Source organism: Pteropus vampyrus, unplaced genomic scaffold (assembly GCF_000151845.1).
Source record: "Pteropus vampyrus isolate Shadow unplaced genomic scaffold, Pvam_2.0 Scaffold115, whole genome shotgun sequence".
NCBI lineage: Eukaryota > Metazoa > Chordata > Mammalia > Chiroptera > Pteropodidae > Pteropus > Pteropus vampyrus.
Genome location: NW_011888896.1, coordinates 5,691,431 through 5,719,122, shown reverse-complemented (window position 1 = coordinate 5,719,122; position 27,692 = coordinate 5,691,431). Strand labels below are relative to the sequence as shown.

The 27,692-nt window shown below is 41.3% G+C and overlaps 1 protein-coding gene across 12 annotated transcripts in view; it reads right to left on the bottom strand.

Moving 5' to 3' along the window:
• Positions 1-27,692, bottom strand: part of GNG12 (G protein subunit gamma 12) — a 211,790-nt gene that overhangs the window by 99,212 nt on the left and 84,886 nt on the right. For 2 of the 12 annotated variants that reach the window (XM_011365729.2, XM_023533922.1), the window contains exon 1: positions 17,138-17,306. The exons of 7 other annotated variants lie outside the window; for them this stretch is intronic. The gene's annotated coding sequence lies outside the window, so the exon portion shown is untranslated. Of the gene's footprint in view, positions 1-15,600; positions 15,692-17,137; positions 17,309-27,692 lie in introns of those variants that run through there. 3 more of the 12 variants (XR_002781740.1, XM_011365728.2, XM_011365726.2) reach the window with 3 other exon arrangements.

The following is a 27,692-nucleotide window of genomic DNA, read 5'->3' as shown; positions in this document are numbered from 1 at the left end:
CACAAAAAAATGTATTTGTATATAGCAGAACAAATCCGCATATCATTTACATGAATTAATTTTACAGGTCACCTTCCCTCACAATTTTTTCTTTACTAAATGTGTGATAAAAATATGCTATTGGACATAAAACAAAATGAATGTTGACCACTAATGACATTTCTAGTCAAAATTCAAGAACCTACCTATATCCCTCAAAAACAGTAATTTGCTCTTAGGTTCCATAGGACAAAACTTGCCATGAATAACATTTATGTCACAGAATCTCAAGATTCAGTTTTCTCAAGAATAGTGTCCAGGAGGTGGTATGACTTGCCAGAGAGAGGCTTTGGCCAAAATCCCTTTGTGCCCATGTAGCTCGTCCCCAGAGCTGTGCTGTTACGCTATGGGTGACTGTCAAAATGAGAGCAGTGACACTCTCCCTTCAAGAATACTTTTTGTTTTCACTTCACAGGATACACCAACTATTTGTTCATAAGTAGGAAGAGGTAGATTAGACAGCTCAAAGGTAGAACTCAGTGTGTTTCAAGGAAGGCGCTCTGTGGGCTGACATGCAGATAGGATTTGTGCTCACAGGCTGCTCCCAGACCCCATAATTACATGAGGAAAATGAGCCATAATCCATAAGACTCATTGGCAGCCAAATCATGACATCCCCTCATGTCAAATATTCATACTGCAGAGACTCAGCATTAACTCAGGCAGCAAGAAGGCCACCCTCCTGGCATTCCCCACCCTTGACCGTGTACTAGGAACCACCTAGGAGCTTTCCAGAGAGATGCTGCCCTCTGGGCCCCATGCCAGAGGGGTTGACTTCATAGGTCTGGGGTGCAGCCAGGGCTTCGTGGTTTTGAAAATCACTCCCCAGCTGAATGTAACGTGCAGACAAGTTTCCTAACCACTACCTCGGTCTCTCCTGCTATCAAGACTGCCTGAACCACTAAGTCTATTCCCTTTTTTTTTTTTTCTTTTATTAGGGGGGGGGAAAAAAAGATAAGCTAATGTACAAAGTCCTAAATTTTAAACTTTTCTTAAGGAGAGAAAGTTCGAAGTCAGAGTCCTTACCTCCCTAATAAAGATTACAACCCAATCTGAGTTATTAGAGCACATAATATATATTCCTGAGTGTAAAGGGTATCCCCTTTCAAAGAAGGTGGGAAGGGAAATACATTGAGACGTTTATGGAGAGGAAAAGAAGTCTAAGGAACAGCTTCACTGCCCTTTGGATATCTTTACAAGAGCTTTCCCAAATCTCGAAGCCCCTGCCTTCTCTGGCTGCCTCCTCCTGGACGCGCTCAGCCCTACAGTCTTAATTACAAATTACTCTTACGTGAAGTCTTCCTGCTTCCAACTCTGGCCGCCTCTGTCCCCTACTTCCATCCCAGATTTCCAGGTGGGTGCTCACCGGTGAGGGTGTGACCCATAAATACCAGTGAAGTAGCAGAAAATGAAATGCGTGGGGAGAGAAGTTGTGTCTCAAGGTCCCTGCCCACTCAGCCATTCTGGTACAGGTGGGCCAGGTGATAAATGGTTCTGAGCGTGCCCAGCACCCAGAAAGACCCCTAGCTTGCAGGGTAGATTGGACAAGGCTGCACAAAACAGAACAAAAGGCGTGGGGTTCTAATCTCACCTCTGCCATTTGCTAGCTCCATGGCCTTGGGTAAATAATAGAAACTTTCTAGAAAGAGCCTCAGTTTCTCCATCTGTGGAGTGTAAATTAATGTTTGACCAGCGTTTTAGTCCATTTGAACTGCTGTAACAAAAATGCCATAGACTGGGTGGCTTAAACGACAAATATCTATTTCTTAGTTATAGAAGCTAGAAGTCCAAGATGAAGGTGCCAGATTCAATGAGAGCTTGCGTCTAGTTTCATAGATGGCTGTCCTCTCACTGTGTCCTCACCTGGTGGAAGGGGCAAGACAGCTCTCTAGGGTCCTTTTTATAATGGTGCTAATCCTATTCATGAGAGCTCCACTCTATTACCTAATCACTTCCCAAAGGCCTCACCTCCTAAGGCCATTATATCGGGGGTTAGGATTTCAACAAATGAATTTTGGGGGGATATAAACATTCGGTTTCTAACAACCAGACTCCTCACAAAGCTTTTTGAAAAGAACTGCTCAAAGTTGGATTATTTTAATAAAATATAAATTCTCTGAACATTTATTGAGTCTTCTCTACACTGGACACTGCCTGTCATTGGCAATACAAAAACATGAAAGTATGTCACAGATTTCAAGGAGTACAATATATTCTGAAGAGACAGAAATATGGCAGGTAAAACTATACAATTCAATGTAATCATTTGTTCAATAGCAGGCCACTGGAAATCCAGACAAGGGAAAATTTAAATATGTCCAGCGATGGGGGTAAAGAAGATATTGAAAAGGTGCCAGCAAGAGTAATATTTATGGAGCTGTAGATGTCAGGCACTGTGCTAAGCCCACTGTGAATATGATAATTTTAGATGAGCCTCCAAACAATCTTGTGAGGTAGGCAGATCCTTATTTTACAGATGAGGAGTCTAAAATTCAGACAGTACTACGGTCTGAATGTGTGTGTCACCTCAAAATTCATGCTGAAATCCTAAACCCAGTGTGATGGTATTAAGAGGCAGGGCCTTCGGGAGGTGATTAGGTCTTGAGGGTGGAGCCTTCATGAATGAGATTAGTGCCCTCATAAAAGAGACCCCACAGAGCTCTTCACTTTCCCCCAGTGAGGGCTCAGTGAGAAGAGAAGGCAGCAGTCTGTGAACACAGAAGTGGGCTCTCATTAGATGCTGAACCTGCCGGTGTCTTGATCTTAGACTTTCCAGCCTCCAGAACTGCGAGAAATAAATTCGTCACTTATAAGCCATGTCATCTATGGTATTCTTTTACAGCACCCTGAAAGGACTGAAACAGAGAGGTAGTCATTCACTCAAAGTCACATGTCTAGGAAGCAGCAGAGCTCGGCTGTGGACTTGACCACAAGACCTGGATCTTCATCTTTTGATGACACTGCATCTACTTCAACTGTGAAGCCATTTTAATTTCCCCACGCCCTCGCCCCAGCCAAGGCAAAGCCAGGCACACTCTCGTCTGTACTTCCACACTTCTCTACTTCCACTGCTGTTTAACGCTCCTATCTTAGTATTATTTGTTTCTGTACCTGCTCCCCCATTAAGCTTGGTGGTCCTTAAGGGCTGGAATAGAATGCAGCAAGTGCCTTGTAAACAGTTGGTCTTTAATAAATGTTTTTGTAATGGATGAAAGAGAATGAAATTATGATAGGTTTCAAAAGACAGGCAGGAATTCACTAGGTAATTTGAGGGAAACTCTCGAAAGTAGAGACAGTACCTGACTCATGTTTCCAGAGTAGTCTGGCACTTAATATAGGTGCTTAATAAGTGTGTAATAAACTCTAGGCAGAGGACACAGGGTGATGAAATCCAGAGAGATTTAAGGCTACGTAGGGAGTATGGGTAACTTGGCCAGTGTGAATCAATAGAGACGGTTTGTGGGAACACAGAAGTGCTTCTCAAACTATCCATGGTGAAAAGATCAGTTTTTTTGTTTCATTTCCAATTCATTGTGGACCAATACTTTTATAAAATGCAATAAAAGCAAACTGCTAGAAAAATATAAAATGCAAGTCCAGTATTTCATTAGATTCAGATGTAAAGTGACTGTCGAATTGCTATGAAAATGTCTAAGTATGTACTCTCCATGTGTGTACTCACCTGGTTGCAGATCATTAAGAAAGAGTTCTGTCTGCAGACCAATCTTTGCATGGCACTGGGAGGGAGAAAGGATGATGTGAAGAGCAGTAGGAAAGATGAGCTTCCGTCATGCTATCAAAGTCTCTGGGATAATAATGTTCACCGCGGGCTTTCTGTGTTCTGGGCACTGTCTTAAGTGCTCCACACATATTAACTCACTTAAATTTCACAACCTATCTGTGAGGTTGGTGCTATTATCATTCTCATTTTACTGATGGGGAAACTGAGACACCGAGCAGCTAAATAACTCTTCCAAGATTCCAGCATTCATAAAAAGCGCAAGCAAGCCTTGAACCTGGATAGTGTGAACCCTTAACTACTACTAACTGATGCGCTTGGGGAGCTGTGAGATAGGAAGTGACATATTCGGATTTATGTTTTAGAAAAATCACCCCGGTGGTAGTGTGGAGGGTAGAGGTCAGTTAAGAAGCCAAGGCAACAATCCAGGTGAGAAGTAGTGGGGGTAAAGAGAAGGTATGTGGGCTAGTTAGAAAGTGCAGGCATTCGTAGGAGGACAAGGGCTGTCTGAGCTGGGAGGGGTTCCACATGACTCAAGAGTTCAGCTCCTGGCATCCTGGGTAGATGGAGATGTCTTGGGCTAACTCCTCCAGAAAAGTCAGGAAGAAAAGCAGGTTTTGATGGGAAGATAAAGAGATGGTTTTTAACAATGTCCTACCTGAATTTGAAGAACCTAAGATAAATGATCTGCAGCTGTGTCTTAGGGAAACTCTAGAAACTGTGATTTTAGAGTAGTTTATCAAATTCAGGTAACTAGTATTTTTTTACTCCAGTTCTGCTAAACTACTCTTCTTTCTCCTCTGTCCAGGTTACACTTAAAATAGTTTAAAAAGAAGAAATTCCCCAATGCTAAACTTTACTCCCTTTGAAAACCACATACAATATATAAAAGAGTTCTTCTGGTCAGCAATTCTCATTTTCACTAAGGGGTGTATGGGGGCATGTTTCCACACACCAAGTAATTCTTGACATTGGGTATCCTACAATTGCACTCAATTCTGATATTATCTACCCAAAGACAGCATCAGACTCCACAGCTTAAGGGCTCAGTCCTGCAAGACTGCCTTCCCCCAATCTCAACTTCGGACAACAGTAGCAAGCTCAGGTTATCACTTGTGGCTCCTCACCCACCAGCTACAGATCAGAGGATCCCATGACTCCCTCCTTGTGTTCAACTAACTTGCTGGAGTGGCTCACAAAAACTCAGAAAACCTGTTTACTCACTAGATTACTGATTTATTACAAAGGATGTTAAAGAATACAGCTGAACATCTAGATGGAAGAGATGCATAGAGCAAGGTATGGGGAAAAGGCTCTGAGCTTCCCATGCCCTCTCCAGGTGTGCCACTCCCCCTGGATCTCCACCTGTTCATCAACCCAGAAGCTTTCCGAACCTTGTCCTTTGGGTTTTATGGAGGCTTCATTACATTGGCATGATGGATTAAATCATTAGCCACTGGTGATTAATTCAACTTCCTGCCCTGCTCCCCTCCCAGGAAGTCTGAAGAGTGGGAATGAAAGTTCCAACCTTCGAATCACATGGTTGGTTCTTCTGGCAAACAGCCCCCATCCTTAGGTGGGGTCCAAAAGTCACTACATTTGCATAAAGATACCTTTATCTCATCGCTTAAGAAGTTAAAAGGTTTTTAGCTCTATGCCAGGAAAGGAAGGAAAGCCACGTATACATATATTTATTACAAATCAGAATATCACAATTTGTTTATAGCTGTATCCCCACAGAGTAGGTAACTGATAAGTACTTCCTGAATGAAAAAAAGATCATTTTTGAGCTTATCAAAAATGGGAAAGAGAATGACGAGACAGGATCTTTGTCCTCTAATGAGCTAAGCAGTTATTAGCAAAGAAACACCTGAGTACAAGAGACAATGTCACATGCAATGCCTTCTCTTCCCTGTGTTCCTTCCCCTTTTAGAAGGCCACCCCCTCCAACTCCACACCTGGTGGACACCTCTCCCTCTTGCACTTTTCACATGGTACCACCAGGGACTATGGACAAGTAACAGGGTGTCATGAAGATCACTGACTACAGAATCAGACAGACCTGGATTCAAGACAAGATGCCACCACCACTTACTACAGGGCTCTGAAGCAATATTTAGTCTCTCTGAACTGGCTTCCTCACTTTTAAATGGAGCATTACCTGCCTCAGAGGGCTACTGCAAGGTGAGAGAAAGTATATGTAGAGCTCTGAGCACACAGTATGTAGGTGTCACTCAAGGAGTAACCATCATCATCACTGTCAGCAAATTAACTATTTTCTCTCAATCAGTGTTTGCCAAATGTAAATAACTTCAATTGAAATAAAAGGTTATAGGTATTAAGTGAGCACTATGATCATTACAATGATAATAGTTAACACCTGAGTACTTACTATTCGCACGCTGCATGTTTTATATACTTCAGTAGCTCCTTTATTCCTAAGCCAAAGATATTCTAAGAAGCATATTCTAAGAAGCATATTCTGTTCAATTTAACATCCCTAATATTGGGATAATTTTTTGTGGCAGGCAGAATGGCCCCCCAAAGATGTCCATGTCTAATTCCTGGAATTTGTGAATATGTTGTATTACATGGCAAAAAGGACTTTGCAGGTGTAATTAAGGTTATTGGTCTTAATATAGGGGAGTGGCCTGGGTTATCCAGGAATCCCAAGTGAATCAAATGAGCCATTTACAACAGAGAACTTCCTCCGGCTGGAGGCGGAGAAATGGAACAGAAGGTGACCTCCAAGAGATTCCAGGCATGAGAAGGATGTGCCATTCTGCTGGGGGCTCTGAGATGCAGGTTCCAAGTACAAGGACCAGAGAGAAGTCTCTAAGAGCTGAGGAGGCCTCCAGCTGACAGCCAGCAAGGAGGCAGACCTTAGTCTTTACATGCAAGAACTAGATTCTACCAACAGTCTAAATGACCTTGCAAGTGGATTCCTCCCAGAGCTTCCCAGTGAGATTTTGGAATGTAAAAACCAGACCAGAGAAACCAGACAAGCCCATGCTGATTTTTGACCTACAGAACTGTGAGAAAATACATGTGTGTTGTTTTAAACTGCTAAATTTGTGATAATCTGTTATGGCAGCTATAGAAAATTAATACTGTTAGAGTTGATGTGGGTTATACAGAATGGGCAGAATTTTTTTTTCTTTGTGGCACACAGAATAATGGCACGTCTCATAATAGATGGCCTTTTAGATTTGTTAAAATATATTATTATCTCTATTTTGAAAATGGGAAGTCATTTGAGAGGTCAAGTGACTTGCCCAGGTGATTCAGACTGCAGGCTCGAGCTCTGAACCATCACGCACACTGTCAGAAAGCACTTAAGGACTGGGGAATCCTGCTAAAAGGTCAAAGGAAGCCTAACATGACCCCACCCCTCAGCCCGTGTCTGACACAGGATCCTTAACACAGTTGACCACAAACACCTAGCCAGGATCCCAAATTAGCAGGTAAAAAAAAAAGAAAAAAAGAAAAAAGAAAGAAATTCAAGATAGAAGGAGGTACCTACCCTCAGTAGCATTAATTCATTCACTACGATGGACCACCTCAAGGTGATAAGTAACTTGCTAGATACAAGGAATAGAACAGACCACAAGCCAGACTTTATGGAACTGACACTATAGTGTGGGGCGATCAACACTATAGTGACAGAGACAGAAGCACTGGAAGAAAAAGATAAGCATCCGGAGAGCTGAAAACCAATTTCACAAAAGTAATAATCCACATATTTAGGAGCTGACAAGAAAGCACTGGGCCTGGACAATCAGACTCTCCTTTCTGGAGCTTTTAAGAGCCGCTGCTAAATGTAAGACCTCTGAGAGAGTTTTTTGTTGTTTTGTTTTTGTAAGATTTTCTTGTTTGTTTGTTTGATGGAGATGTAGCCTAACTTTATACAGAACTACCTCGTATGAATTTCTAAAAGCAATGTCCTAAATCATAATTTCTCTCTCAATGGATTTCATTTTTAAAAAGAGAAAAATTAATTTGTATTAAAATAGCATCCCAAGAGCTAACTGAAAGAGCATCTCAGAAAGAAAGATGATTCTGTGCAACTCCAATCCTACAACCATTGTCAAATCCCAAATTCTGGTTGGTCACCTTACCTTGTACTTTTACTTTCCTCTTCTCTTTCACTTTGGAAATGAAGTAGACAGCTCTCTGATGGTGAAATCAAAGGTAGAACAGAAGCCCGATTCATCAGATAAACAAAAAAATGTGCCACGCCTAACCTTTCAAGAGATGCATGGGAATGGAAAACTAGATTTCTTAAAAGATTTTGCAGAAATGCCATTGGAATTTATATTCTCAATCTCTCTTGTTTTTGTTTGAGAGGGAGAAATTCTAGACTAGAAGATCATCTTCATAAGGGTTTTGGAGAAGCCCCAGTTTAATAATACCATTAGCTGAAACTATTTATAAATCAGACATTAGCAATTGGCATAAAACCCTACTTTCCACTTCTCTCAATTTTGCACTGACAATTTGGCAGCCAACTCTACCCTTAGGCCCAAAAGAGCCATCATATCCTTAAGTCTGTATTTAAGAGATTTTGACAGCAGTATAGGCAAGAGGCTCACTTCAGGAGGAAAGGTCAAAAAATGACCACAGGAAGATCAATAGGCGTGGACAGCACACAAGAGAAGATACACGACGGCCCCCAGCTTCCACCTTGCTCATAATTTAAAAAATTCAAATGACTCCAAATTATCATCTCTCATTAACCAGATTAGGAAAAATAGAAAGAGATGACACAGTTCTCACTGGTGGGGCTATGGGGAAACAGGCCATCCAACACATTGCCTGTGAGAGGGCAAAATGAGTCAACCCTTCCAGAGGGGGATTAGTGGGGCCTATGATTCAGCAGTCCCATTTCCGGGAATCCATCCTTTAGGTACACCTACACAAGCGCAAAATGACTTATTACACTTTTATTTGTTGCAGCGCTGTCTGTAATAGCAAAAGACTGGAAATAATCCAAAGGTCCAGCAATACAGATTGGCCGAATAAACTATGGTACATCTGCACAATGGAAAACTATTATGCTGAGAGAGAGAGAGAGAGAGAGAACTATGTTTCTATATGCTGATAGAGATCTCCAGGACATATCGCTAATTCAAAAATGCAAGGCACAGAACAATATATATAATATACCATCTTTTGTGAAAGAAGGAGGAAGAGTAAAAATGTATCTTTTTACACGATTGTATTTACAAGTTGCCACTTGTAGAGAGTGTGGGAAAAGCTTGAATGGGATGGGAGATTTCTCAGTGTTTACCTTTTTATATGGTTGTGAGGTATTTTGAGACCATATAAATATAGTTCCTATTTTAAAAAATGAAGAAAAATTTAAAAAATAAGCCATTATTCACAGGAATATGAAGAACAAGACCAGAGCATCTTGGAAGACACAAAGCTAAGAAGGAGTTAAGCTCAGGAGTCTGGGAAATCTAAGTCGAGGTGGGTGAGTTCTCAAGTTGACATCAGTAGTCAGAGAAACCTCGGTCCAGAGTTCAGGAGCTGAGCACAGCAAGCCGGAGAGGTTGATCTCTGCCCTGTTTTGTCACCTGCTGGGTGTGCAAGTTCCTGAGCCCCCTGATATTTATTATAACCAGAAGAGAGTCAGAGAACTGTAGGTGAATGGGACTCACGAGGATTACCTCCCAGGCAGCATGCCAAGGGCATTTATTTGCTTTCTGGATTTAGACAGTTAATGGCTGAAGCATGTCACTCATCAAATATTTACATTAAAAAAGAGAGCAAATCATGTGCCGGAAAATTCTGCTTAATTCAAGAGAGAAGTATTCCTGAAAAGTTCAGACTCCTGGAATTTTGTAAAATCAAATCATATTGTAAATGCAACAGGTAAGTTTGCTATCTAAAAAAATTCTGTAAAGAATTCTTGTTAGGAATTGTTATCTCCTGCTACTTCTGTTTTGGGAATCTGAGTATACCTGAAGAAGGCTGCATTTAACCAGATTAAATGTGAAAGACGTTTCTGTGCCTGTGGGCTTTTTCCACAAGGTGTAGCCTCTCCATAAAACAGCAGAAGGCCAAGGTCCTAAGTACAAATCTGGGCCTTTATCCTCGGAACCACTAAGCAGTTTGATCCAGTAAACATGGCTGATCCTACCTGGTGTGCAGATTCCCTGCCAAGATTGTAGCCAGAAAGAGGAAGTTAATTCAGAGAGCAGGCTTTCTAAAGGATCAACTTAAAAGAGAAAGTGTGCAAGAAGCGCCAGCTGGCACCAACAGGGACACACACAAACTCCCTTTCTTAGTTTTTGGAAGCTTTAGCAACAAATTTCCCCATTTTTTACCCCCTAAACTAGAAATCTTTTTACTCAAGAAGCAGCTCTCATAAGTAAGTTTCAAAGGCTCCTGCAGCCACAGTCCTTTGCATCCTGTCCCCAAGGGGAGGCCCCACAGCTTGTCAATAAATAAGCCCCTTTGCACATTCCCAGGAGTCAGCACTGCATTCCCGTCATCGGGTGGACTGTAAAACTGGTGCGGGGAATCTGGCACGCATCAGGCAATACTGAGCATGTTGTTGGTGTTTGACTAACAGTAAACAATGTCAACAACACTCCAAGTGCTTTACCTGTCCCTTAGGTAATGATGAACAAAAGAGAAAGAAGAAGCCTGTCACAGGGAACATGTATCATTGAATGTGCATGTCCTAGCAGATACAATGAATTTTACTTTTTTCATTAAAAAAGAACACTTGGTTCATGCACTTGGCTAGCACACACTGCAGAGTGTGGTCTTATTCCTTCATTCTACTGGCATTAAGCACCTACAATGTGCCAGACTCTGCCAGCTCATGGCATTTATCGTGGCTGAAGGGGCTGTGAGAGGCAGAGATGCTACTGGCCTCATTGTGCCTTTCTGTGAGTTAGAAAAGGCAACCCCTCCTAGTGGACCTAACCTGGCAGGCTTGTTGGCGTCAGAAAGAGCACTTTCCTTCTGGCGGCAGCAATTCTAACCCAGGGCACATGGTTTTTTGAGCAGATTTGAGCCCCCACTTGTTTCCTTGGCCAGCAGTCTTATGCAGTGAATATGACCTAATCAAGAGTTCAAGGTAGCCTTGTCAAGAAATCATAATCCAATCCTTCTTCTTGGCCAGACATCCAATCCCACCTGACAACTTGTCTGAGCAGCCAATCATGACCTTTTGTGAAGCCCTGTGGTGTGCCAGGCACAGTTTAATAACTCAAAAGGGTTTCAGTAGTCTAGGTACAGGACAGGTACCAAGCCTGCCAGTTTCAACTCTTTTCCAATTTGCCGGATATTCTGGCTGAATAAACTGGTGTGATGGTTTTTTAAAAATAAAGTTCTCACTAAGCCTCAAAGCCCAAGCAGCATTTGGATTTGGATTCCTCTTTCCATCTTTAGATTTACCTAGCTCACGCTGAGAGCTAAACTGTGTTGGTAGCTCCTCTGCAGTAATTTCTCCCTGAAAATCAGGCTATGTTTAAGGTGACTGTAAGCTTGGGGTCTTAGTTAAAGGGTCCCAGTGGGGGCTGAGGGTTTACTATCCAGTGCTCAGGGACATCTTGGCTGGTAGCATCTGCAGCAAAATAAAAGCCTGATTATTCTACATTGGCAAAGGTAGGATTCTACTCTCAATGGGCTCATGTTGGTTTGCACACAGCCATTTGAAATAAAGGCAACTCTCCATGCATAGAATGCAAGTGCAGAGACAAGTGATCCAGAGCCCACTCCACATTTGTGATGACGCCAACCCAAATTAAACCAAAACTTGCGCTTCTCATCTTGGTCAACCAAATGGGATCTTATGTCAATGATGTGACATTGACTGCAAGGGGAATGGTGGTCTGTTCCTTAAGAAAGCACACAGGATATAAAGCCTCTTGTACCTCTAGCCCCAAAGTCACCCGCTTACAACCAAGAACTTGTGAAAAATTACAAGATTCTTAGCAACTAATTCACTGAGGCAAACCTAAAAAAATTATTCTTTTAGCTATTAATTCTCCAGCAGAGTTAAAAGTATCAAAAGTCTTAAGAGTCTACAACACCCTGGTTTTTATTATACAGTAATCCTCTGAAATGTGGACCCATTAAAAGAAGACACAAATCCTCCTTGTCAGAGGATGGCAACCAGACACTCACAACTAAGCACTTTTACAATGCCCAATAAAACCTGACATGATAAACCAAACATTTAAGTGACACTAGAAATCATTTTCAAGAGACATGGCAATAAACAGAATAATCCAGCTAGAAGTAACCTTCAAGTGAAATCACCTCTGCTTTCTGCCCTGGATCCAAGCCACCTGCTCACTACTCTCCATTCGTTCTCAAGAAAGGAAAAGTGGGCGGGGCAGAAGATGTTGGTATGAGATGGTTTTAGAACAGAACTTAGCCAGGCCAGTTTCTTTATCTGTACTCTCAAGGTCCTCTTTGGGAGTCCAGGGATGGGAGGGCCGACTTCACAGATCACTTCAGGTCTGCTGGGTCTCTATGCAATTTTGGGAGCTTCAACTTCTTTGGCTGAAGAAGAGTGAATTCGATAAAAGGCATTGATAATTCTCCCTCATGTGGGTCATCTTACCCCTTAAAGGAGCCCTCTCTTCATGCTTCTCATTTTGGTTTATAGCTTCTAAATGGACTTCCTCCATAAAATCCCTTTCCCTCAACTTTTAGCTGGATGAACCTCCACTGCAGCTCTTAGCAGAGTACTTAGTGCAAGGAATGAGGAGTCAGAACAACTCTGGGGCAAATTCTGGTCTGACCACTTTAGGAACCTCAGCTTCCCCATCTGGACTGTTCTGAGGACTGAGCAAGAGCATGTTTGTAAAGGGCTTTGACTCAGGATGTAGAACAGCTCAATCAATGAAGTCACACAATTCTGCTGTATTTTATCTATTGAACTTTCCTGTTGAACTAAGTACACTTAAGTCTTCCTCATGACTGTTTTGCAGGCATCTGATGCACTGAAGGTGTTGGATGCACACAGCTTGCCAATGCAGGGCCTCAATCGGGAAAGGGACAACTTCTATAAATTCAAGGTTGATGGACTTGGTCTGTGTGCAGACCCTAATTTCAAACACCTCTACAATGATAAACCTGCAAACTTCTGAAAGAGCCTTTTACGGCTAAACAATCTCACTACCAAGGTTCTGACATTTAACTTAAGAACCTTCAACTGTTACACGGGCTGGTGTTTTTTCTAAAACAACAACAAAATCCTATGTGTAGCTAATAAACCAGAGTTTTTACTGAATAACTGTTACATAAATGGATTGTTTTTTATTATATACACATGCTCAGTGAAAAAAATTGGGATGTGGAGGAGAGAAAAAAGCATTATAATCCCATCATCCATTTTTTCCTGTAGTTTCCTCTAGACTTTTTTTCTAGGCATAAACTTTTTTTAACCTAGTTATAATTGTAATGATGTGCTGTAACTATGCTAATTGCCCTTCCCCTACTTAACCTATTGTAACATAGACTTCGTGATTACTGATTTTTTAAAGTTTCTAATAAAGAAAGTAAGACTGGGATCTAGGAGAATTAATTTGTTGAACAAAGTAACATTGCAATCCATTCCACATTTAAAAGATGCAATGACAATTGCCTAATTATATTCTCTTACTTCATAAGACTGCTTGGCAGGACTTCTTAAATTATTGAGCTTTTCTAGTTTTTTTGGGAAACGTTAAAATTTCATATAGTTGTTTTTTTGCTACAAAAATAATACATGCTCATTATATAACATTGAGGAAAATTTCAGTAAGTAATAATTTAACATTAATATTTATTGAACATAGCTATGTGCCAGGCACTGTTCTAAATGCTTTAGATTAACTAATTTATTCCTCTCAATACATAAGTGAAGCACAGAAATATCAAGTACTTGCCACACTCTACACACCTAGAAGCATGAGCCACGAATCCATCACTATGCTATGATCTAGGAGTTAAAAGATAAGTAATTTATTCAATCACGTCCTCCATTACTTCAGAGTATAATGTCACAGGCAAAAACAATTCGTAACAACACTGCACCCTTTACAGTTATTTAAAAATATTATAAAGCACCATCTTGGCATCTCTGTGGAACAATTAGTAAAATGAGAAATCATGAGCTATGATTCTAATCAGTCTAATCCTATGCGCCCGATGGGCATTAAAGAAAAACAACAGGTGCTTAAAAGGGTTTGTTTTTAAAGATGGAAACTTTTTAAAAATGTTGCAAATGATTCAATGATATGATGAGCAGATTTCCTGAATTAAGTGAACATCCATTCCCATAAAAGTTTGTAATCAATCATAAAGCTTTTACAAAACATTTATGAAACACTCCCAGTCAATCCTAAACAGTGCTTACGGCTTATCTGTTGGCATTGGACATCAGTACATGAAAAAATAAATACTGAATATCCTTGGGTCACATGTTTTCATACTTTAATTAAAAATGATACTTGGTTAAAAACAAATACTTCTGTTCTGGTTTAATTACCTACCCAAGGCTAACAAACATAACTATTTGAAATATAAATTCTCTTTAAATTTAAATATAATTAATGAAATGTTTCTGACTGCATGGTTTTAAAAAAATGTTAGAGAACATTTAGTGCCCTGACTATAACTTCAACACTAAAAACATATTTAAACTGTTAATCCATTATTCATAATTATTCATATATACTGCGGTAGAAACATAACACACATGTACACGAATATTTTACATATATCTATATATCTAGCTCTATCTATAAAATTAGGTGCCTTCTTTGGAATTTAAAATTGCACTATGTAGTGTTTCCAGAACATTCAAGCTGCCTTCCCTAATTTATCCAATAGCCTCCTGCTAGAGTAAGCTAGATAAATAAAATATCCAATAATTTTGAACATTAACTGTGTGTCAGGTACAGTCAAAATGTTTTCCAAAGATTGTTTTATATTTTTATAAAAACCTAAGAGAAGAGACCACTATCATCCCCATTTTACAAATCAGACTGAAAGATATGAAATAACTAATACTCTCATCCAGATCTAACACCAAAACCCATACCACAAACCACTGTTAAACTGCTTTTATTCCAAATGAAGCCTCAGAAAAATTTTATTTGAATTCTACAATTTACCTCCCTAGATTAAGCTTAAGCTGACGTATAAAACTTAAAAAACAAAAAAACGTACACCCAATAGAAATCCAAAACAATACATAACATAATTCTAAATTTGAATTTTTTCTTCTCTCAGAGAGAGGTTTTCAAATAAAACAAAACTAATCCGGTATTAGCTAACCATTTCCTCAAGTGTTTTCACTATGAAGCTCTTTACTGTCACAACTTGACAAACCACCCATGTCCTTCAACAAGTGACAACACAAGCCCAACACTGCAAATCTCATTGTTAGAGGGCTAGTTTTTTAAATGAGACTAGAGCTTGCTACACAGAACATTTTTATAATATTAATCTTTTCAGTCTCTTGTGAAACACAGATTCACATTTTTATGTGTTTCTACACAAATCTACATGCTGTCTGGATTCAACGCCAAGTGAATTATCTGCTTTAAACATAATAAAAACACAACTGCATTTTTATAAGGTCTAAAGGTGCAGTGATTAGATTGTTCAGCATTTTTCTGGACTTAAACCAGGGTTTTATGGGGCTAGTTAACTGTTACAAACTCAAAGGGACTAAACATTTGATCCAAAAGTCCTTTTATCACCGGTCTCTATAAAATTATGTGGTGTGTGAATCCTATGTTTGTTTATTGGAAAAGGGACTTGCTAATACAATTTGGTTTAAAAGAAAAGAAAAGAAAACAGCTTACTTGAATGTGATTGTTTTGGCAATAGTCGAACCCAACCCCGTCTCTCTAGCGCTGCCTGCCTTCCTGGTTCTCCTAGGTGAGGGCCGCCATCCTGTAATAATTTACACCGAGAGCTGAGAAGCACCAGCAATGGTGCAGTACGGTGACTAGAGCTTTAAAAAAAAAAAAAAAAGGGCGAACTCCGCTTTTAAAGTAGAGAACACAGATACAGACCCTGTCTCTGACAACATCCGAAAGATTCATTATAGACAATCTATTCAGACGAAGCTACAACAGCCCCAGGAAATACAGTGTCCGAAAAGACAGCGGGGGGTTGGGGGGGGAGGAGGGCTGGAAATAACTGATGGGAAGGAAGTTAATCATGTGAAGTTTCTCTAACTCCAAGTCTAATAAATCCCCGATTTGTTTCCAGTCGAAGCAGCCATTAAACGTGCCCTGACACGTGCGCGCAGGGGACCTCCCTTCTGTCTGGTTTTTGGCCATTTCCTTCTCTATGCACTTGTTTGTATACATACAACCACGCCTGGACAGGGATGACCATAAGATGACAACCCTCGTCAATTTCTTCATTTAGATTTCCAGTTGCCCAAAGTTTCACTCTACCGCAGTGATTTAACCAGAATCACCAGTTCCTTTTCGAAAGTTATGAATGGTTTAAGTTTACAAGACACAATCATAAGTCGAGGGACAAGTAAGTCAGTGTGGGGGGACTTTAGTGACAACGTTCGAAATTGTGCTTAATGGATATGCCGTAGTTAAAATTAAAAAAAAAAAAAAAGGAAGTCACACTGATCCACGAAATAAGTGTCCCTGCAATACTTTCTAAAAATCACGCAAGACTCAGGTCTGAGTCTTGCCCTCCCCATATATCAATCACCTGCAAATAGTCTCCGAATCACTCCCCGTTCGGAGGTCCTTAGCGGGATGTGTGCTCTGGGTCATCCTCTCTGTGACACGCTATTTCCCCGCTCGACCCCAACGCCCAGCGGGTTCCAGGGCTGTGCACCCGCAGACCAGTCCCAAGAAAGAGCGGAAGAAAGTAGGGAAGAGGGGCGTGGCGCCCGGGAAGCCCCCAGAGGCCCTCCCTCCTGGAAAACCTGGCACCACCTCAAAGACGGGGCTGGGGACACGGGACCTTCCCAGCACCAACCGGGCGCGGGACGCACGACCACGAGCCGGCAAAGAAGCGGGGACATCTTTCCCCCGTCCCCCGCCCCAATCCTAAGGGTCGCGTCTCCAGCCCCAGCCCCAGCCCCGCGGGTCCCTGGCTTCCCGCGCCCTCCGGCCGCCGCCCGTCGGGGCGAGCGCGCCGTCTGTCCCGGGTCTCGGCGTCCCTTGCCCTCCCTCCCCCATCCCCTTCTCTGGAGCCTGGAGCCTCGACCAGTCCCCGCCCTCCGGGACACTCTTCCCTTCTTCCTTCCTTCCTCCGTTCCCTCCCTCCATCTCGCTTCCCAGCACCGGGAACTCGGAGGCGGCCCCCGAACTGGCCAGCCGACGCCGGGCGCTGCGCCTCTGTCCTTGCGGGGATCCGACTCACCTCCTGCGCCTGCCCCTCGGTGCTCACTAGTCCGCCCGTGCGCTGCCCCGCCGCCGCCGCCGGGGACTCGGTCTCTAAGGGCTCCTGGAGACGGCTCCGACCTCTCCTCCTCCACCTCCTACTCCTCTGGCTGCTCGGGCGCCGGCTCCGCCTCGCTCGAGGTAGGCGGGGCGGAAAGCCCGACGGGCGGGGCGGTGGCAGTGGCGGCCCAGACTCCTTCCTCCGGCTCTGGCCCTCCCTCCGGCCCAGACGCCCTGGCTGTTCCCGGGTTCGGTTGCCGAACCCGTGTCGCGCGCGTCCAGGCCGGCAGAGAGGGGAGGTCAGGAGCTGTGAAGCTCCGCAAAGGTCTGGCCGCCTTGGCCATCTCCATTTTTCCTTCCCCGAATTCACGGAGGCCCTGGAGTTCAAGGACTCTCGGACACCCCACTTCACGACCCTCCAGGGGGCTGCTATGACTCCTCGGAAGTTTCTTCGCGTGCAAACGCCTCGACAACCCTTATGCCAACAGTCCCCTGGGCCGCGAATAAGCGCGCTGCCAACCCCCTTACACCAAAGTTAGGCTCTGCTCCAGGAATTTCTTAAGAAAACAGTCACAGTAAAATTTAAAGGGCCCTGGGGCCACGGAGAGGTTTTGTTTCCCAGAAAGTGGAGATATAATTGCAGATTGTTGAATTTGAAGTACATTCGCCTATTATGAGCTTCCCTCCATCTCTCCCCCATGAAATTTGTGTTTCCGAATGCCCAGTACCTGGTAGAGTTCTGTGTAATGAATTAATTGGATTTGGTTGGTCTTTTCTGGATGGATTCAGGGTCAGGTAGTTTGAAGAGCCACTTCTGTTTCCACAGACTTCAAACTATACATACGAGCATTCAAGGAACATTCATTGAGCACCTGCTATGTGCCACACATTGCACCAAAGGTGATGAGAAAGACATCAAGATGAATCAGGGGGCAGACCTCTCAAAAAGCCCAGAAAGAATCCAGAAAGAGTCAAAAAGATGGATGTTCAGAAGTCTTACCACTTAGCTGACATATTCCTAAATATCTGCTTTCTTGTTTTACAAGGTGGAGATAAAAGAGAAGGTGAGGCCAAAGTAGGTCACTTAGAACCAGCGTGGGCAGAGTCCATACTTGAATTCTAAGAGCACTGATGAGGGAGGGATATTTGTGTGTCGAGTTTCACCAACTGAGAAATGAGAGAAGCTAAGAGCCGAGGACTACAGTAAGGACATATCTTCACTCTTACTTTCTTCCTGACCCTTATTCAAGTAGCACTCTGGGTGAAATCATTTGACCAGGCTGCAGAAGGAATGCTGCAGGTAGAGGAAGTCTGTGCTTGGATGCTTTGCCCCAGGAGTGTGGTCATAGTAACGTATGGATGGCAGTACTTGTCCAGTGCAAGCCACAGCCTGCCAGGGGAGCCCTTTATTTCCTGCTCTGTACAGTGGTAGGAAATGCTTGATTGATTTACAGACACTGACAGTTCCAAGGATACACCCTATGCAAAACAGCGTGATGCCAATAGGGACTGAGACTGTCACACACTGGAGTTTGTATCTTTTGGCCACAGACTATAGAATCAACTCCTACAGCCCTACCAGTAATTTCCATTTTGAGGGCACTTTATAATTTAGTAAATGCTTTAATGTACACAGTCTCATTCATCTCTTGCAAAAACCTAAAAAAAGGAGGCATTCAAAACTTAAATGGCTTTCCGAAGTTTTTCTAATTCAGTGCTATTCAAAATGTGGTTCATAGAATAGTGACAGTCTGGGATGTTACCCATCTCTAACGCAATAAGCATAGAAATTAAAGATGAGCACGTAGAAACTTTTATAGCAATTTGACTGAGTAATTTTCTGCCTGTTGAATCTAATAACTAAAAATATGGCCTTGTGTTTTGTATGTCTTTTATTTCATTTTTCTCATTATTCATTTAGTATCTATCGTGTCGTAGAAAAGCATCAGCCTGCAACAGATTGAAAATGAAATGCCATAGATAGTTTGAGAAGCACTGATCTGGTTAGTAACAAGGCAGGAATAATAAAAGCTAACACTTCCACGGCAAATGTTACTTTAAATACTTTGCATATATTACTTCTTTTAATCCTCCTAACAGCCCTAGCAGGTGTGCACAGGGAAGTTAAGTCATGTAGTCCAAAAGTGGCAGAGCCAGAATTTAAACTCAAAGCATCTGGCTCCAGACTTTGTGCTTTTACTGATGGCCCTGGATCCAGTGTTCTTTCTACTCTGCTGATATGTACAAACTTCAGCCATTCACATTTCTTCATTATATCACTGTACCTCCTATATGCTTTTTCAATTTATATTTTTGATTGACTTACTTTTGTTATTTCTTTTGTTTATTAACCTTGCTATTAGTAATTCCACCCCTGAAATTTTGAGTTTGATAGGCAAGCATCTATATCTTACCCTAGATCACATTAAAATACATACCTAACTCCAGCAAAGCTGTCAGTGATCTGCCCTATCCGCTCCAACCCTTTTCCAGTTTTGTGTACATTGGCTTCAGGTGTGCTTTCATTCCCACCATGGGCACCTGCATCTCCTTATCAGAGTACCACTCTCAGCTGCAGGATTTGCTTTGCCTGTGCATGGGGCAGCTGAAAGTGCCTAGGAATTAATGTGCTTCTGCCCCTGGCCCAGCCTTTAATCAGTGACTGAAGAGTATGAAGATATAAATATTCCAGTTCTTTTGCCCCCAGTTGGGATAACTTCAGGGTAGATCTCTTCTATAGAGCTCCCTATGAGATTGGACCAAATTCTCTCTCTTCCCCTATGGAACTTTTTGATATCACATTGTTTTTAAAATTATTATTATATAGAGAGGTAATATTGGTTAACAACATATAAGTTTCAGGTGTACAACATTATAATTCAATGACTGTGTACACCATAGCATGCTCACCACCAAATGTCTAGTTACCATCCATCACAGTATATTCGACCCCCTTTGTCCATCCTTGCTTGCCTTTCTTTTCTTTCCAGGTCCCACTTTCCACTCCTCTCTCAGTGTTTTTTAGGAACACTTCCTAATCAGGCCCAACTATGTGATTTGCAGAGCCCAATAAAAGATTTAAGTTTATAAATTATTAAGAATTTCAAGAGAGTTAAATCAAGTATGGGGCCCTGTGCAGTTGCACAGGTGTGTGTGCGACTCTACTGCTTGCATATTACTGAGGCTGGCCTGGATGCTAATGAGTCATTTTTACTTGAGTCTTCACATCAGGGTCTGCTTCTGGGGAATCTCAAGTTAAGATAACAACTACTAAAGTAAAATCCAGCCCATCCGAGAACTACCAAATCATCTTGTGTAACACACTGGTGTTCAGCATCCCACAATTTGGGAGGCTGCTCCTAGTAGGAGAATGGGTTTTATCAAGTTGTGTGTAAAAAGATCTTTATCCATAGAAAGAGGTATAGCAGTTGAGAATGGTTTAGTTTAACAAGATGACGACACAGGAAACCTGGGTTTAGTCCCAATTCTGAGTGATGTGCACAAGGTATGGATTTGGGTGGAATCTTAGTTTGAGTTACTTGGAAACACACCTTGCATGAAGAAAGCTTATTGGTGAGTGGTTAAAAAGATATATCTGAAAGGTAGTGAGACTGTCAGCATTGGGTGGAGGGAGAAGCTGCCACTCAACATGGTTACAGCTGGGCCTATAGCCTAGGGGGGAACTGAAGTTGGTGGCTCTTCAGAGTTGGACTAAATTGAGTTCAATGGACTGGGCTTTTGTATCTCCATATCCTGCATTCCTGGGAAGAGATATAGCCATGGGCAAAGCAGATCCACTGACGGACACAGCTGTGAGTGGTCAGGAACCAATATTCCCAGCAGCCCCCGAATAAATGTATCAACCCTGAACAGAGGAGAATCTCCCCAGTATATACTTTAGATGGGTTCTCTCTGAAAGCTCACTTGGGCTTACAGTCAACCATAACGGGAATACTCAACCCAGCCCAGGAGGGCCTGACTCCTTGGTCTTTCATGTAGCACCTGGGCAATTCTTGGCTGCACTTTACCTTCCTCATACTATGAGCCTATTTAATTTTCTATTGTTTACTTTCCTGAGACGTCTTTTAAACATTTTTCCTTCCTTTTTTTGTGTGTCTGGCCCAACTGTTTTCTTACCCTGCCCCCCACATGGCACTCAAGAAAAAACAAACCAATAAAGCAGTACCCTGCGAAAGAGTGGCACTGTAATAAAGTAAAATAGTATGCATTATGAGATGAAGCCTTTGGCATAAAGTCCTGACTTTGCCACTAAAAAGCTCTGTGAATTTGGGGCAGTCACTTAGCCTTACCAGGCCTTTGCTTGTCTTTAAAATAAAGAGATTGTAAGAGAATGGTCCCTAAGTCTGAATTCTATGGAAATTACAGTTTTTAAAAAGATGTTTTTTCCTGCTGTATAAGCCCTTATGACACAAGCAAGAGAAATGGTTTTATAATTCAGGACGACTGATTTTTAAAATTAGTTGCAGTTTATATGTGAACCTCTATGCCTTGAACTCCTATTCAACATTCAATAAGAATACCCTAATTAAAGCATCGGTAAGAAAGAGATGCATGAAATAACATGAAAAACAGGACAAATCAGTCAAACTGTCAGTGACCAGGTCGCCACAGATTTCAGAGCAATTTTTCTGGGATATCAGCTTTGCTTCTTAAGGATTTTCGTTGATCTTGTTGCACATGGCCACACTCTTTGTCTGAACCTGCCCTAGAAGTTATGGAGAGCTATCTTCTTTTCAATAGGTTACCTGGGTAAGTGTTTTACAAACTGGTTTTTCTGCTCAGTCAGAGGCTGCCATATTCCCATGTAAAAGTTAGGTCAGGAAGAAGCACCCACATCTTGGAAATTCCGAAGTAACTTGTTGAAACATGTATCACCGCAGGCAGGAGCTATGACCAAGACTGTAGCTGCAGATCAGTAGGCAATTTGACACAGTTCCATCTTCAAATAGGTGGGAGCCTTCAGAGGCCTGGGTGGGAGTGGCCCAAAATTGAGTCACTAACCCACATTAGTTAATTACTAACTTAATGTGAGCTTTCTAGGGCCCTCTAATTCTAGAGGGCTGATGTCCCCAGACACTGTTATCTAAAGATCAAATATATGGCTCTAGAGTTAGTAAATTTCCCATCATTGGAGGGGTTCAACCAGTGGTCAGCTAGGAAGTGGAGAGGTAGAGGATATCGGGGGTAACAACCCAAATGTCTACAAGAGTAAATACAGTACCTCCATATAAAGCACTCTGTGAAAAGATGTAGATCTAAATATATTCACACGACAAGATGCCCTGAATATATTTTTGAACATAGAAAGCAGGTTATAGAAGAACATGTATAGAATTTCCCACTTGTCTACAAAAAAAGCATATGCACACACACAGACACAAATGCCTGTATGTCTGCAGTGATTTTGGAAAATGTTAACAGTGATTTTCTCAGGATGTTGGGATTTTGGGTAACCTATGCTTTTTTATACTCATGAAATTTTTTTTACAGTGAATGTATAACTTTATTATGAATAATATGTTTTTTTCACATTAAAAATATCTCCTTTTTTTTTTCATATTATAAAAAGGAAAAGGCATTATTAAGACCAGGGGTTGGCAAACTACAGCCAGAGGGTCAGACCACCAACAATCTGTTTTAGAAATAAAGTTTTATTGGAACACAACCACTTCCATTCATTTATCTATTGTGTCTGGCTGTTTTTGCTTTACAATGATTGAGTCGAATAGTTGTGATGGAGACCTTATGGCCTGCAAAGCCTAAAATATGTATCTGCCTTGTTAAAGAAAAAATGTGGCAACCCTGATATGGACAATTAGACTAGAAAACTTTTTCAGTATGGCAAATTGCAACCTAGATATTACTAATTCTTCAGATTTCAATGTATCTGAATTTTCTATTTAAAAAAAATGGTCTACATATTTGAAAGTACCTCCCAATTCTGAGTAGTGATTATAACAATGGAGTAAAGTAACAATAGCAGCATTTGGATAGTTAATGTCTATATATTCTCCTTCCTCCTGCCCCTCTTTCTCTTATTCTTTTACTCCTAGTCCCCTTTTTCTCTGCCTAGTTCTCCTGCTCCTCCTCCTTTTTCCGCTGTACTTCTTCCTTCTCGTCTTCACAATGAGGTAAGGTCACCAGCATATTCTTTGTTTTGCCCCCAAATGCTATTCTACTTGAGAGAGGGCCAAGTGGAAGACAGGTTCCTCTCTCCTTCAGGCTTGGGTCTCTCCAAGATAGAATGATGAGGAAGTCCCAGATGAAGTAAATCATCCCTGGACAGGAGAGGTGAGGTCCCAAAGCCAGAGGAGCTGTGGAGGAAAAGAGGGTGTCAGGCTCTAGGGGGAAAGCCTGGGAACTAGATAAGACAAATTCTCTCTTCCTTCATTCCTCATTCTCACTTTCCTCCAGTTTTCCTTAAAGCTTTCCCTCCCTCACAATCCATGTGGCTTTCAGGTACACAGAGAAGATTTGGGATTTTTCTCCTTCACTGTCAGTGGTACCCAGCATCAATGCTCTCACAGAAACCACGCAGGCAAGGTTAACTAATGCCAGTCCGCATGGTGCCAGGCCCTTGCTCATTTCCAGAACTTGACCAGAAGAGCTGGATGTTGGCCCTGATGTGGAATTCACTCAGATGTTAAGTAATTAAGTGGTTCAACAGAAACATTCTCTTTGTCAACCACTCACCTCGGATCTTCCCTGAAGAAAATATAAAGTCTCAACAGCGTCATAAACAGAAGCAGCCTGGTAGATGATGTTTAGATTATTGGTCCATTTATAGCCTATGCTATAGACACAGTCAACGATGTGGACCTGTGAGTTAAGTTGTGATGGGAATTGAAAGTATTTTCTCTGGCACTCTGATAACAGACCTATTAATTTCATTTAGCTCTATAGTCTGGTGAGAATGGAAAATACCAAGCCTGCAACCTCTGTGACTCTAATTTACACTGCAAAGTTCTCAAATTATCTAAAGTGTTCTTTTAGAGTGCAAGGGAATCTCAGGAAATATGATTAAAACGCTTTTTTTTTTTTTTAGTATTCCAGTAGTACCCTAGAATTATTGAGGTAATAGAGTAATACCAACAATAACCTAAATCCTGGCATTGTTGTTGGTATTACTCTATCATCTTAGTATTTTTAAAAATAAAAATACAAACTATTTCTATCTTGAGACTACCCTGAGAGTTACATACTACGTTGAAATTTTAAATGTAAAATAGATGCTTTATTTTAAAGAGCATTCTGACCACATTCCTCTCCTGTTTAAACCCTTTCCAGGTATCTTACTGTTTTCATCCTCGTTCCAGGGTTGTTACTAGGAAGGTTGAGCATCTTTTCTTATATTAGTCATGTGTGGTCCCAGTACCAATTTGGGCATGGATCTACGTCCAGCAGCCTCTAATGGATTGTGCTGGATATTTCTGTTTTCACATAAATAGCCCTGAGCTTTATTCTGAAATATAGTTAAATTACTTGGAAACAGATTTATTCTTTTAGATCTTGCTTTTAAGATTTATTCAGCAGAATTGGAGCAGTTATCACTCTAGGGCTAATTCCATGCCTCTCCACCCCCCTCCCCCCGCCCCACGCGCCCCACCCATTGAAGCAAGGTCTGTATGTCCATTCAAGGCTCCATAAATCTTGAGGTTTTCCAGTCTGGTGAGAAGAGGCATCATTCTAGGCCCCATATGAACATCAGGCACTGTTGCCCTCTAATCCTGACAGATGCTTCTTTCTCTAGCCTTGGGTAGCTGCTTCACCTGCCTGAGCTCATCATTACTCATCATAGTTATCATAGGCATTATCATGATCAAGGGGGAGCTTCTGCTAGTCTTTGATTTCCCTTTCTGTTCAGCTCTTTTCTCTTTGGTTCTCTGTCCTGTGGATCCCAGGAGCCTTAGTCTCCCTGAACTCTTATCCCCATCTCCTCAACACAAGGAGCCGATGAGGCTCTTCCTGAATCCCCCCATTCTCTGCGGTAGCCTGAAAACTCTCTCAGGGCAGTAAGCTGGAGGGCTGGTAGGACTTATTTTATTTGTTTTCCATCTCTCAGGGATCACTATCCTTTTGTCAACTGATGTACAGTGTTTTGCAAAATGTCATTTCATATATTTTGTCTGTTTTTAGGTTGTTTGAGATAAGAGGAGGAAAAAAAAAAACAGTTCCTTTACTCCTTCTTGACTGTAAGCAGCAGTCTCCCCTATTACTCTAAATAGTATATTCTTCTTTTCCACTTATCATTGCTTAGTGTTGTTTCGTACATTTATTATTATTTTTAAATTGTCTGTTTTCTTCATCAGGCTGTATGCCCTATGAGGGCACTTACTATGTCTGTTGTATCTTCAGCTCTTATAACATTGCCTGACAAATAGTAGTTCTCATTAGATATTAAACGAATGAATGAATAAATGAATGAGTGAACGAGTGAATGAATAAAATCTAGACCAGGGCCAGAATATGGGAGGCTTTGAATGCCAAATCAGGAAAGTGAACAAATTTTGCTAAGAGCTGAGGCTCCTATTCTGAGCCTAGAAGGACATAGGTCAAATTCTATTCATTTGCAATTTAAAGACTTTGGGACTCGATGTTAGAAACTTCACTCAAACTACACTGCCTGTAAATTTGCCAAAGCTCTTGGTGGATTAGGTCATATTTTTGGAATCTGCTTGGAATTTAGAGACCTGGCAGCAATAATAAATCTTGCCTTTGACCCTGCCTCTTAATCTGATTGGCAATAAGCCCTTTACAAATATTAATTATGTCTCACAATGGGGTTGCCACTCTGACCTCTTTTCTTAGCCTGGTAACACTGGGACCAGTGTTCAGCACTCCTGTCCCATAATAGCAAGCTCACTCCTCCTTCCTAAAAGAGAAAGGTTAAGGTACCATCTTTACCAACGCCCTTAAATTAATTAGTGTCATAATGATGAACTTACAATTGAGTAATTTTTATAAAAACCTCATGTGATAATTGCAAAAGGCTCTCCACTGGTCTTTCTGACTCTAGTCTTCAAGATAGTTCACTGGGGTACAGTATAAAAATATTAGAAATCATAGCTACATTTATTTTGTATCTTTTCCTTTTGTTAGTATGGTAGTTCAGGTATATAATATATAAATAAAAACACCTATTCTGGGGCTGCATGCTCTAAGTCTTTCCCGAGGAAATTCGCAATAAAAAATGTTTAGCAATCACAGATCTAGTCTCTCTCCCAACCCCTGCTAAGCGAGGCCAGATCACTCTTCCTAGAAGTTGCTTCTACTTGTGCCCCTTTCCTTTGCCAAAACAAACAACAAAATGAAACCCCAAATCTTCTAAGTTTTCAGAATAAGAAAATAGCTTTTACAAGTAAGCTGAAGTTGAAAAGAAGGGAGTTTTTCTATGCAGACACAATATTCAGTCCACAACTCTTAATAAGCCCCACATTTGTATAACACATTGTACTTTCACAATGCACTGAATTCTGCCTACGGGCTTTCTGGATTCATAAGAACATGTGTCTGCTCTGATCCAAGATTTGTATATATTTAGTTCTACTCTGCAAAGCCTGTTAGCCCCACTTAGAAACTAAATTTTGGATCCAGAACAATATTTTAAGGCCAACAATATTTCCTTAGGCTCCATCAGTACATGTTAACAGACAGAATTACTGAAGAGATGATGAAAATAAAGAACTTTACACATGCTAAGTTATTTCCTGTAAAGGCAGTTTATAGAAATAGCAATCGAGTGAAAACCAAACTACAACACACTGTGTGTGTGTGTGTGCGTGTGTTTGTGTCTGCGTGTGCGTACATGCGCGGGTGTGTATACGTGTGTGGACAAGAGGTACTAAGGCACCAGACAAATGAGTGAAGAAGCTATTGTAGAAGAGGAACCGCTGGCCATGGCCAGATACAATATGCGTCAGGTGAATTAGAAATGAGCTGTCCACTTAGGATGCTTCCTTATGTTGGCTATTATAAATAACGCTGCAATGAACAGGGGGTTGGGGCACTGAGTAAAAAGGGTGAAGGGATTAAGAAGTACAAATTGGCAGTTACAAAATAGTCACGGGATGTAAAGTACAGCATAGGGAATATAGTCAATAATATTGTAATAAATGTATGCTGCCAGGTGGGTACTAGACTTAAGAAGGGATCACTTTGTAAGTTATATAAATGTCAACCACTATGCTGTATACCTGAAACTAATATAATATTGTATGCCAACTGTAATTGCAAAAAAATTTTTTTGTTTAAAACAGGTTTTTTGTTTTGTTTTTAATATTTTATTTATTTTTTATTTTTCAATTATAGTTGAATTGTGAATAAAACAGTGACACCTATTTAACTCAGGTGCAGAGGCTTCAGCTAACCATATTTCTTAACTTAGTTTTTAACTTACCTTCATTATTAATCTTTAGAAGGACTTTCTCTTGTTTGATTGTATTTTCATTCATACCTTTTTACCCTATTCCTACTCCCTCCATAGACAAATATTATAGTTCTGATGTGTATCTTTT